General features: G+C 44.5%; 1 protein-coding gene across 1 annotated transcript in view; it reads right to left on the bottom strand.

The window, feature by feature from the left end:
* The window catches only part of LOC148101526 (uncharacterized), a 190808-nt gene that overhangs the window by 46605 nt on the left and 132624 nt on the right, over positions 1-11579 (bottom strand). The gene's annotated exons all lie outside the window — the stretch shown is intronic.

Below are 11579 nucleotides of genomic sequence, written 5' to 3'. Positions count from 1 at the left end.
GCGAGTGAGACTGGCGGCTCCAGATAAAAAAGAGAAACTGGAGGCTGTTGTAGCTAGGCTAAGCAAAATGTCAGCAGTGTGGACCGGAACAGCCAACTTTAACTCAGGTTTTGGAAAAGCGATGAAAAATGTCAAGAGAAAATCCACGGGCAGTTTAAATAACAGAGGCTCTGACTCATTTTATCGCTCTGGATGACCAGCCAATGCCGGCTGTGGAAAACATAGGATTGCACCGTCTTCTCAGCATACTCGAGCCGCGATATGAAATTCCCAACCGCCCATACATCAGGGAGTTAATGGTGCCAAAACTTTCTGAAGAGGTAAAGACAAGCAGTGTGTGCACGATGTCAGTCCTTGGTTTAACGGCGCAGTGGACTGATGATCCACGGGCAGATGAGGAGTTCATCAATGCCAAATACTTTCGTTATTTTGTTTGTTTGTTTACAATATGGACTCTCTGCAATAATTTAACAGAAGTGCTTATTTTTCACTTGAAATTTTTTTGTGGTCATTTTTATTAAGATTTTATTTTTTATCGGCAGAGAATAAAATAAAACCTGGCTTCCAATTCATTGCATTTGTGTGTGTGTGTGTGGTAGAAGTATCGGTTTTTGTACTCTGTATCGGCAAGTACTCAGATCCAAGTATCAGTATCGTATCGGTTTGTAAAAATTGGTATAGTTGCATCCCTAATAATAATAATAATAATAATAATAATAATATCAATAACATTGCGGCACATTACACAAATATCAAAAACAAATCATCTCTTACAATATTACAACAACTAAAAGTTCTGTAAATCGGCTTTTAAATGTTCATTGAAGTTTTGAATAGCTGCTAATTCTCTAATTTTATAAGGCAATTTATTCCACTTGAAAGTTGCTCTAAATATAACAGTTTTACAAAAAGTTACTTTTAACTCGAGGATTTACTAAATTGCAGTTTGTTGAAAATCGTGTAATATCATTATGTATTTCATCAGGATACTGCAGCTGAGCAGAAATAAATATGGTGTGTTTAACAGAATTGCGTTCTTTATAACTACAAGTAAGCCATAGAATATTTTAGCCTGTACAGGAAGCCAAGAAAGTTGATAATGCATTTTATCGATATTAGTATTAGAGATGGCACGATGCCACTTTTTAATGTCCAATACCGATTCCGATATCATATGGATATCTGCCGATACCGATATGAATCCAATATAGTGTTTTTTGTAATCAATAAAACTGTTTTTTAAATAAATATCCTGCTGCATTTTGTATAAGTTCATACTCAAGTTTTAAAAACAAGACACTAAAGCTATTCTGTTATACCAAATGAGAACCTTTCCTCTACTCCCTCTTCACCCACGACTGCAGACCTGCCGATGGTTCTGACACCATCATTAAGTTTGCACATGACACCACGGTGATTGGCCTCATCAGTGACAACAATGAGGTCTACACTCAGTCTGGCTGAGTGGTGCGACACAAACAACCTGCTGCTTAACACCAAGAAGACCAAGGAGGTCATCGTGGACTACAGGAGGAATGCTGACCCACATCCACCCATCTACATTAAGGGGACGGCTGTGGAGCGTGTTAGCAGCTGCAAGTTCCTGGGAGTCCACATCTCCGAGGATCTCATCTGGACGACCAACTGCTCCAAGCTGGTCAAGAAGGCTCACTAGTGCCTCTTCTTCTTGAGGACTCTGAGGAAGAACCACCTGTCCTCAGACATCCTGGAGAACTTCTATCGCTGCACCATCAAGATCATCCTGACCAACTGTATAACAGTCTGGTACGGGAACTGCTCCGCCTCGGACCGGAAGGCGTTGCAGAGGGTTGTGAAAACTGCCCAGCGCATCGCCGGAGCACCACTTCCTGCCATAAAGGACATCTACAGGAAGCGGTGTCTGAAAAGGGCTGGGAAAATCATCAAAGAGCCCAGTCACCCATCACATGGACTCTTCACCCTCCTGCCCTCTGGGAGGCGCTACAGGAGCCTCCGGACTAAGACCACCAGGTACCGGAACAGCTTCTTCCCCACAGCTGTCAGACTCCTGAACTCTGCCTCCTGACATCTGACCCACGTTAAACTCATGGACTGAACATACACACACCCACCTACACACACACACACAATGGACAACTGTACCCTCAAACACACAATAATAACATGGACTGAACCACCACTCACAACCACTAGCACTTTATATAGCCTCTGTAGAAATTATCCACATATCTCACTTATCTTAACTGCACCACTGTATAATTCTGTATAAATAATCATTCTGTATAATACGATAATTTTTAATTCTACAACTGTTTATAACCTGCATATTTCCCATTTCTGTATAGCTGTATATCTCATATTTCTGTATAGTTTTTTTTATTTCATATTCTGTATAGTTTTTCATATTTATATCCTGTTCATAGCCTGTACGTACTTATAGTTATAGCATATCCATAACATACTTCATACCGTGTGCATTATAACATACCATAATAGACCCATTTCTGTAATATACTTACATATCTATATTATTGCTAATATATATTGTAATATATCTATATCATGTCTGTGCACCAGGTCTGTCCGTCGCTGGACAGACCTGGTGCACCTAAACGCGTAGTGAGGGTGTGCTGGGAACGACTAGCAGAGGCCCCAGTCCGCGAGATCTTCAACTCACACCTCCGGCAGAGCTTCAACAGCATTCCGAGGGAGGCGGGGGACATCGAGTCCGAATGGACCATGTTCAGCGCCTCCATTGCCGAAGCTGCTGCATTGAGCTGCGGCCGCAAGGTGGTTGGTGCCTGCCGTGGTGGTAATCCCCGAACCAAATGGTGGACACCAGAGGTGAAGGGAGCCACCAGGCTGAAGAAGGAGTCCTATCGGGCTTGGTTAGCCTGTGGGACTCCGGAGGCAGCCGACAGGTATCGACAGGCCAAGCGGAATGCGGCTCGGGCAGTGGCTGAAGCAAAAACTCGGGTGTGGGAGAAGTTCGGAGAGACCATGGAAAAAGACTTTCGGACTGCCTCGAAGAGGTTCTGGCAAACCGTCAGGCGTCTCAGGAGGGGAAAGCGGTGCTCTACCTGCACTGTGTATAGTGCTGGCGGAGCGCTGCTGACGTCGACTGAGAAAATTGTCAGGCGGTGGAAGGAATACTTCGAGGACCTCCTTAATCCCACTGACGCGTCTTCCGAGGAGGAAGCAGAGTCTGGGGATGAGGGGAATGACCCGCCAATTTCTGGGGGCGAGGTCACTGAGGCAGTTAAACAACTCCTTGGTGGCAGAGCCCCTGGTGTTGATGAGGTCCGCCCCGAGTTCCTGAAGGCTCTGGACGTTGTAGGGCTGTCCTGGCTGACACGCCTCTGCAATGTTGCGTGGAGATCGGGGGCAGTACCCGTGGATTGGCAGACCGGGGTGGTGGTCCCCATCTTTAAGAAGGGGGACCGGAGGGTGTGTTCCAACTACAGGGGGATCACACTCCTCAGCCTCCCCGGGAAAGTCTATGCCAGGGTGCTGGAAAGGAGAGTTCGTCCGCTAGTCGAACCTCTGATGCAGGAGGAACAATGCGGTTTTCGTCCTGGTCGCGGAACACTGGACCAGCTCTTCATCCTCTCGAGGATACTTGAGGGTGCATGGGAGTTTGCCCAACCAGTCTACATGTGTTTTGTGGACTTGGAGAAGGCATTCGACCGTGTCCCTCGGGGTGTCCTGTGGGAGGTGTTGCGGGAGTATGGGGTGTCTGGCCCATTGCTACGGGCCATTCGATCCCTATACAACCGTTGCAAGAGCTTGGTTCGCATTGCCGGCAATAAGTCGGACTCGTTCCCGGTGGGTGATGGGCTCCGCCAGGGCTGCCCTTTGTCACCGGTTCTGTTCATAATTTTTATGGACAGGATTTCTAGGCGCAGCCAAGTGGCGGAGGGCTTTCGCTTTGGTGGCCTCAGGATCTCATCTCTGATCTTTGCGGATGATGTGGTTCTGTTGGCTTCATCGGGTGAGGGCCTCCAGCTCGCACTGGAGCGGTTCGCAGCCGAGTGTGAAGCAGCAGGAATGAGGATCAGCACCTCCAAATCTGAGGCCATGGTTCTCAGCCGGAAAAGGGTGGAGTGCCCACTCCGGGTCGGGGATGAGGTCCTGCCTCAAGTGGAGGAGTTCAAGTATCTCGGGGTCTTGTTCGCGAGTGATGGGAGAAGGGAGCCGGAGATCGACAGACGGATTGGGGCTGCGGCTGCAGTAATGCAGACGCTGCACCAGTCCGTCGTGGTGAAGAGGGAGCTGAGTGTAAAAGCGAAGCTCTCAATTTACCGGTCGATCTACGTCCCTACCCTCACCTATGGCCACGAGCTGTGGGTAGTGACCGAAAGGACGAGATCGCGGATACAAGCGGCGGAAATGAGCTTCCTCCGAAGGGTGGCTGGCATCTCCCTTAGAGATAGGGTGAGAAGTTCGGCTATCCAGGAGGGGCTCAGAGTAGAGCCGCTGCTGCTCCACATCGAAAGGAGCCAGCTGAGGTGGTTTGGGCATCTGACAAGGATGCCCCCTGGGCGCCTCCTGGGTGAGGTGTTCCAGGCATGTCCCACCGGGAGGAGGCCCCGGGGCAGACCCAGGACACGCTGGAGAGATTATATCTCTCGGCTGGCCTGGGAACGCCTAGGTGTTCCCCCGGATGAGCTGGAGGAGGTGGCTGGGGAGAGGGAGGTCTGGGCCTCTTTGCTTAGGCTGCTGCCCCCGCGACCCGGCCCCGGATAAAGCGGATGAAGATGGATGGATGGATGGATCTATATCATGGCTAAAGCACTTCTGGATGGATGCAAACTGCATTTCGTTGCCCTGTACCTGTGATATGTGCAATGACAATAAAGTTTAATTCTATTCTATTCTTTTCTTTTCTATTCTATTCTATTCAAATATTTTATAGTTCAGCAACACACATCAATCTAATAAACTTAAACCTGCACCATCCTTCCTATTCTGGTATTTTAAAGAGTACTTGTCAGAAATATTAAACAACCTAACTAATAGAGTTGCCAACTCCCAGCAAAAATCTCCTGGAACCACCCCCGCCCTCCACCTCATGATGCTTAATCGACATAATCAACTTTAATTTAATGCACGTGTACATCAAATGCACAGAAATAATCAATTATGTTTCTAAAATAATTAAATAGATTCAACATCTTCAACAGAATTGCAGACTGCACAGATGGTACCTTCCCAAAGGAAAAAGGACTATAGCTTAAACAGGGTGTAAATTAGACTTAATAGTTACCATATACAGTAATGGATTCCTATACATTTAATCAGATGACCACTTTGGTTGTAAGATTCAGATAATTATTTATTAAAAGTTAGTCCTTTAAATGAAATAACAAAGAAAAGTATTTTTTGTGCCTCCCTTTTCTTGTTAATGCCCTACCTACCCCCTGGCAAAGCTTTGCTAGACCCGCCCCTGCACAGTTACCAGCTGTCAGCTACTTAGAAAACATGAGAGAAGAAGAGGCAGCTGCAGCTTAAGGACACAGACTAACTCCAGAGTCTTTTTTTCCCCCATTCTAGCTGAAGTACGGGACAAATCGCTTCCTTTTCGCCTCAGTATGGAAGAGATTAAGATTAAAAATGCTGCGGTTTGGAAGCATGTGTTGAGGCTCCAAATGCTCCACCAGTTCGCCGACAGGTCTCGCAGACAACAGCTGCTCTATCGAGTGACACATACTTCTCTGATAAGCCAAGTAGCGCGTTTTGTGAGGCGACGATCGGTCCATTTTTAATTAGTTTAGTATGAACATCTAATCTGGACGCCCTATTCTGGACTAACTGAAGTCTGCTAAGATCTGTCTTATTAGCTGCTGACTAAATGATTGAACAATACTCCAGATGAGACATTACTAGTGCATTAATGACATCTTTCATAATTGAAGAAGTGATACAGAAAGAGCATTTCATAGCCATAGCTATGCCTTGTCCCGTTTTCTTAAAAACAGTCGATGTGCTGAGACCATGAAAGGTGGTGATTTATGGTAACGCCGAGTAGTTTAATCTGGGTGACGTGTTCTAACACTGGATATGGAAAGACTCAGTTGTGGGCTGTTGACTAATCTGCTTCTAATTAACATAGATTTGGATTTAGATACATTTAAAATCATGTTGTTTTTACTTATCCAGTCAAACACATTCAGCAAATTTTGTTGTGACACGCTGATCAATTCAGAGTTGTCACTGGCTGAATAAAACATGGTGGAATCATTGGCATACCCAAGATTAAGCCAAGACATATTGCAGATCGTTAGTGAAAACTGAATAGAGAAGTGAGGCAGCTGCCTTGGGGTAGAGCACAGTTCATGTCGCAGCTCTCGGAGAAATAAACATTATAATAAACCTTTTGCCGTCTTCCAGACAAATAACTTTTCATCCAGCACAGAGCAGCTGGTGAAAATCAATAACATTTTAGTTTATCAATCAAAAGATCAAAATTTATCAAATCAAATGCAGCACTAAAGTCCAAGAATACCACTTTCCCATCATCTAGATGTTTATACCATATATTATCTGTCATATGAATTAGAGCTGAGCTGGTAAAATGACCAGCTTGGTTCTGTTAAAGTGAATTGTTAAATGTTGTCATTTTTATGCTACCATCTCTACATTGTTTTAACTCTGTGCTGAAATGAATTTATTTGTCTCCCTCTCCAGCCTCTCAAGGTTCGGGCGCTAATGAGATTCGAAGTGCGTTTCGGAGATACTGACGAGGCCTCCTTTGCAAGTAAATCGATTGATCGCTGTTGTCTTGTTTTTCTTTCATGGGAATAAGTCCTGGAGACAGCGGGGTCTGAGTTTAGACCCAACAGGTTCAGTGAAGAAAAATGTCTGATTGTAACCTGAGGGTTTTTTACATTAAGAAAAAGGCACCAAACTAGAGACCGATCAGATATTACGTATCGGTCCGATACTGACGTAAATTACTGGATCGGATATCGGAGAGAAATAAAAAAATGTAATCCGATCCATTAAATATCAAAAAAGCACCTCACAAAACTTGTGACACGCCGTAACTCGGCTCATAACCGTAGGGCGTCGGAGCATTGTGCTCACGTGATAGAGCGGCTGTGTGTATTTGTAGCCTCAAACTAGCATTTCATCTCCGATTAAGTTATCCCAGAGAGAAGTAAAGCAAGTGTGTAAGTTCATCTCTGAATGTTTGTAAAGCATTCCCACGTTAAGCTTAACAACTGCAGCACGTTTAAGCTTGATAAGCTGTTGTTAGAATTTATTTAATATTAATTTCTACACCAGCATCTTTTTCTATGTAGCTGACGGCTGGTAACTGTGCAGGGGCGGATCTAGCAAAGTTTAGCCAGGGGGGCCGATAGGGCATTAACAGGGAAAAGGGGGGCACAAAGACATACTTTTCTTTCTTATTCTCATTTAAAATGTCGAGCTTTTAATAAATAATTATCTGACTCTTACACCCAAAGTTTTAATCTGATGTAAAATATATACAGTGGGGCAAAAAAGTATTTAGTCAGCCACCGATTGTGCAAGTTCCCCCACTTAAAATGATGACAGAGGTCAGTAATTTGCACCAGAGGTACACTTCAACTGTGAGAGACAGAATGTGAAAAAAAAAAATCCATGAATTCACATGGTAGGATTTGTAAAGAATTTATTCGTAAATCAGGGTGGAAAATAAGTATTTGGTCAATAACAAAAATACAACTCAATACTTTGTAACATAACCTTTGTTGGCAATAACAGAGGTCAAACGTTTACTATAGGTCTTTACCAGGTTTGCACACACAGTAGCTGGTATTTTGGCCCATTCCTCCATGCAGATCTTCTCAAGAGCAGTGATGTTTTGGGGCTGTCGCCGAGCAACACGGACTTTCAACTCCCGCCACAGATTTTCTATGGGGTTGAGGTCTGGAGACTGGCTAGGCCACTCCAGGACTTTTAAATGCTTCTTACGGAGCCACTCCTTTGTTGCCCGGGCGGTGTGTTTTGGATCATTGTCATGTTGGAAGACCCAGCCTCGTTTCATCTTCAAAGTTCTCACTGATGGAAGGAGGTTTTGGCTCAAAATCTCACGATACTTGGCCCCATTCATTCTGTCCTTAACACGGATCAGTCGTCCTGTCCCCTTGGCAGAAAAACAGCCCCATAGCATGATGTTTCCACCCCCATGCTTCACAGTAGGTATGGTGTTCTTGGGATGCAACTCAGTATTCTTCTTCCTCCAAACACGACGAGTTGAGTTTATACCAAAAAGTTCTACTTTGGTTTCATCTGACCACATGACATTCTCCCAATCCTCTGCTGTATCATCCATGTGCTCTCTGGCAAACTTCAGACGGGCCTGGACATGCACTGGCTTCAGCAGCGGAACACGTCTGGCACTGCGGGATTTGATTCCCTGCCGTTGTAGTGTGTTACTGATGGTGACCTTTGTTACTTTGGTCCCAGCTCTCTGCAGGTCATTCACCAGGTCCCCCCGTGTGGTTCTGGGATCTTTGCTCACCGTTCTCATGATCATTTTGACCCCACGGGATGAGATCTTGCGTGGAGCCCCAGATCGAGGGAGATTATCAGTGGTCTTGTATGTCTTCCATTTTCTGATGATTACTCCCACAGTTGATTTTTTCAAACCAAGCTGCTTGCCTATTGTAGATTCACTCTTCCCAGTCTGGTGCAGGTCTACAATTCTTTTCCTGGTGTCCTTCGAAAGCTCTTTGGTCTTGGCCATGGCGGAGTTTGGAGTCTGACTGGTTGAGGCTGTGGACAGGTGTCTTTTATACAGATGATGAGGTCAAACAGGTGCCATTCATACAGGTAACGAGTGGGGGACAGAAAAGCTTCTTACAGAAGACGTTACAGGTCTGTGAGAGCCAGGGATTTTCCTTGTTTGAGGTGACCAAATACTTATTTTCCACCCTGATTTACGAATAAATTCTTTACAAATCCTACCATGTGAATTCATGGATTTTGTTTTCACATTCTGTCTCTCACAGTTGAAGTGTACCTCTGGTGCAAATTACTGACCTCTGTCATCATTTTAAGTGGGGGAACTTGCACAATCGGTGGCTGACTAAATACTTTTTTGCCCCACTGTATATACGTATATACATACATACATCTCTCCATGTGTGTGGAGTACACAATAGCGTGTACTCCACACACATGGAGTACAATAGCGTAAGTATTCACACAATAACAGACAAATTTACATTTACACAAGAAAGATATGTACAACTTATACATACACCTGCAAACATACATCCACATACATACATATATGTATATATACATATATGCATCCGTATATACATACACACACATATTTCCACATACATGCTTACATCTATATACATACACATACATGCCATCTAACTAGCAGGTGCAGTGTGAGGTGCAGTGTGATCAGTGATATTGCACATTGAGTGGGGGGGGGGGGGGGGGGGGGGTGCTTTTGGAACTATACTAAATAATGTTATAATAAATACAGTTTAAAGAGGTAAGGGTGTTGGTTGCATTGAAGTATAAACAGAAATACGATTTATAAATAAGGTGTAATGTCCATGAGCATTGGCAGTGCAGTTATCATAAAATCAGGGTGGAGGTAGGGCATGTTTGACAGCCTGTAGGTAAAAACTTGTGTTGAGTCTGTTTGTCTTTGACTTGATGGACCTGTAGCGTTTATCAGAGGGAGGGGGTGGGGGGAGTGTCCAGGGTGTGAGGGGTCTTTGATGATGATGCTGGCTTTCTGCTGAAGTCTGCCAGTATAGATGTCTCTGAGGGGGGTTAGTGAAGTATATTTATATATCGATCGATCGATCGATCGATCGATATATAAATATATATATATACAGAGAGCCCTTTTGAATGTTGGCAAGTATGTGTATGTGGTGTTAAATAGGCCTATACTACTGTGCTGTGATGTCGCTCGTAAGGGTGAAACTCATTGTGAAACGTTTGAGAACCACTGCTACAGAACGATGGAGATTTCCGTTATATGGTAACACCTGCAACTCACGTGACGCCCAGAACTGTACAATACTGATGCTTGAGAGCGCGCGTGTGATGCGCGCGTGATCAGTGGTGAGAAAAACAACTCATGAAACTTGACCATACCTTGGCACTTACCTTTAGATGTGAGAGGTAGTGATGGTCCGCTTGAAGCTGATGCTCCGGTGCGTTTGTCAGAAAGATCAACTGCTTCAGAATCACCGTGTCGAGGCTTGATTCGTTTGGCCAGAGTCACGTGATTAGTGACGTCTGACGCTTCATTTAGAACGTACTTTTTTTTGTTTGTTTGTTTGAATGTGCTGCGACCACAATACACTGATTTAGTAAAAGGGCTAGATGTTAGAATCCCTGATAATGCATTGCTTTAAATTGAGAGAATCTTGAAGGATTGCTGTTATGAGGAAAAGCAGCCCAGAAACTCCATCAACAGCACACATCGTTGTGTGCCTCAGCTTTTGGTTTTTTACCCAAGCTAATCTGCCATTGTTTCTTCCTTGGTAAGGTTGAGACACCCTCATCCAAGGAGATCCTGCCAGGGTTGATCAGGCCCCGGAGTGTCACTGGTTTATGTTAAATTGTTATTTCTCTTCTTCTTTCTTCTGTTTAGTTTTCTACAGTTTACTTTCTTCTATCCACTCACTGCAACTGAGAAATAATACTTATCTCTTTAACATTTATGGAGCCTCACTTATTCAAAGGGATAGAAAAGGTGATAGAGAGAAGTAAGACAAATTGGACAAGGCAGCAGAGAGGAGAGCTGGAAGGGGGGCGCCCGATCTGTCTTCCCACTCCTCCCCACCGGATTGGGCTATTCGCTCTACCTCCCCACTGCCTCCCAGAAAAGGAGAGAAGAGTGGAATATTTACTTTTCTCGCGCGGTTAGCTGACTGCCTTAGCTGCCCAAGTGATGTCAGCCCTTTTTAACCATAGCCAGTGACTGGTCCTCTCAGCAGTGTTAGCTAGTTCTCTTATAGCCTGCCTGTTTTTCACAGGTGAAATTTGTTTTGCATAAATGCATAAAAAGCAGAAAGAAATGCCTGTCCTCTGATCCAAATCTCTCTAAGGAGTTTTGCTGCTGTGCTGGCAGCAAAGCCCCTGCACTCCACTTCCACCGGGCGCACGTTGATCTTCTGATCTGTCCTCTGCTCAGCTGCCAAGTTTAGATTTAACACCCCACTCACACAATGTACATTCTAAGATTTCGAACTGCAAATTTCCAGATTGTTTTATTTGATTTTATTTATATAATGTATATAACTCACTCACTTACTGCACATAATGTCCTTTTTCTATATATTCACTCACTGTATATAATGTTCTCTGTGGCAGACCACTAGAGGGCTCCACTCACACCCAGTGTTGAGGAAGTGTGTTCCTGTGTTTTGTGGCGCGATATGTTCAGTTGATGTTGGAGACGAATAAAGAAGGAGTGAGAACTGAGAGCTCTGTGTCGTTGATGCTTACCTCCACATCTCTCTCTTTTTGTGCACAGTCCTGGAGCGTATCAGGTCACATTTCACTGTGTGTTGTACTTGTATAACTATGCATGTGACAAATAAACAATC

Source organism: Neolamprologus brichardi, chromosome 9, assembly GCF_056152115.1.
Source record: "Neolamprologus brichardi isolate AB-2024 chromosome 9, ASM5615211v1, whole genome shotgun sequence".
In the NCBI taxonomy this organism is placed as follows: domain Eukaryota; kingdom Metazoa; phylum Chordata; class Actinopteri; order Cichliformes; family Cichlidae; genus Neolamprologus; species Neolamprologus brichardi.
This window is presented reverse-complemented; position numbering and strand designations above follow the sequence as displayed.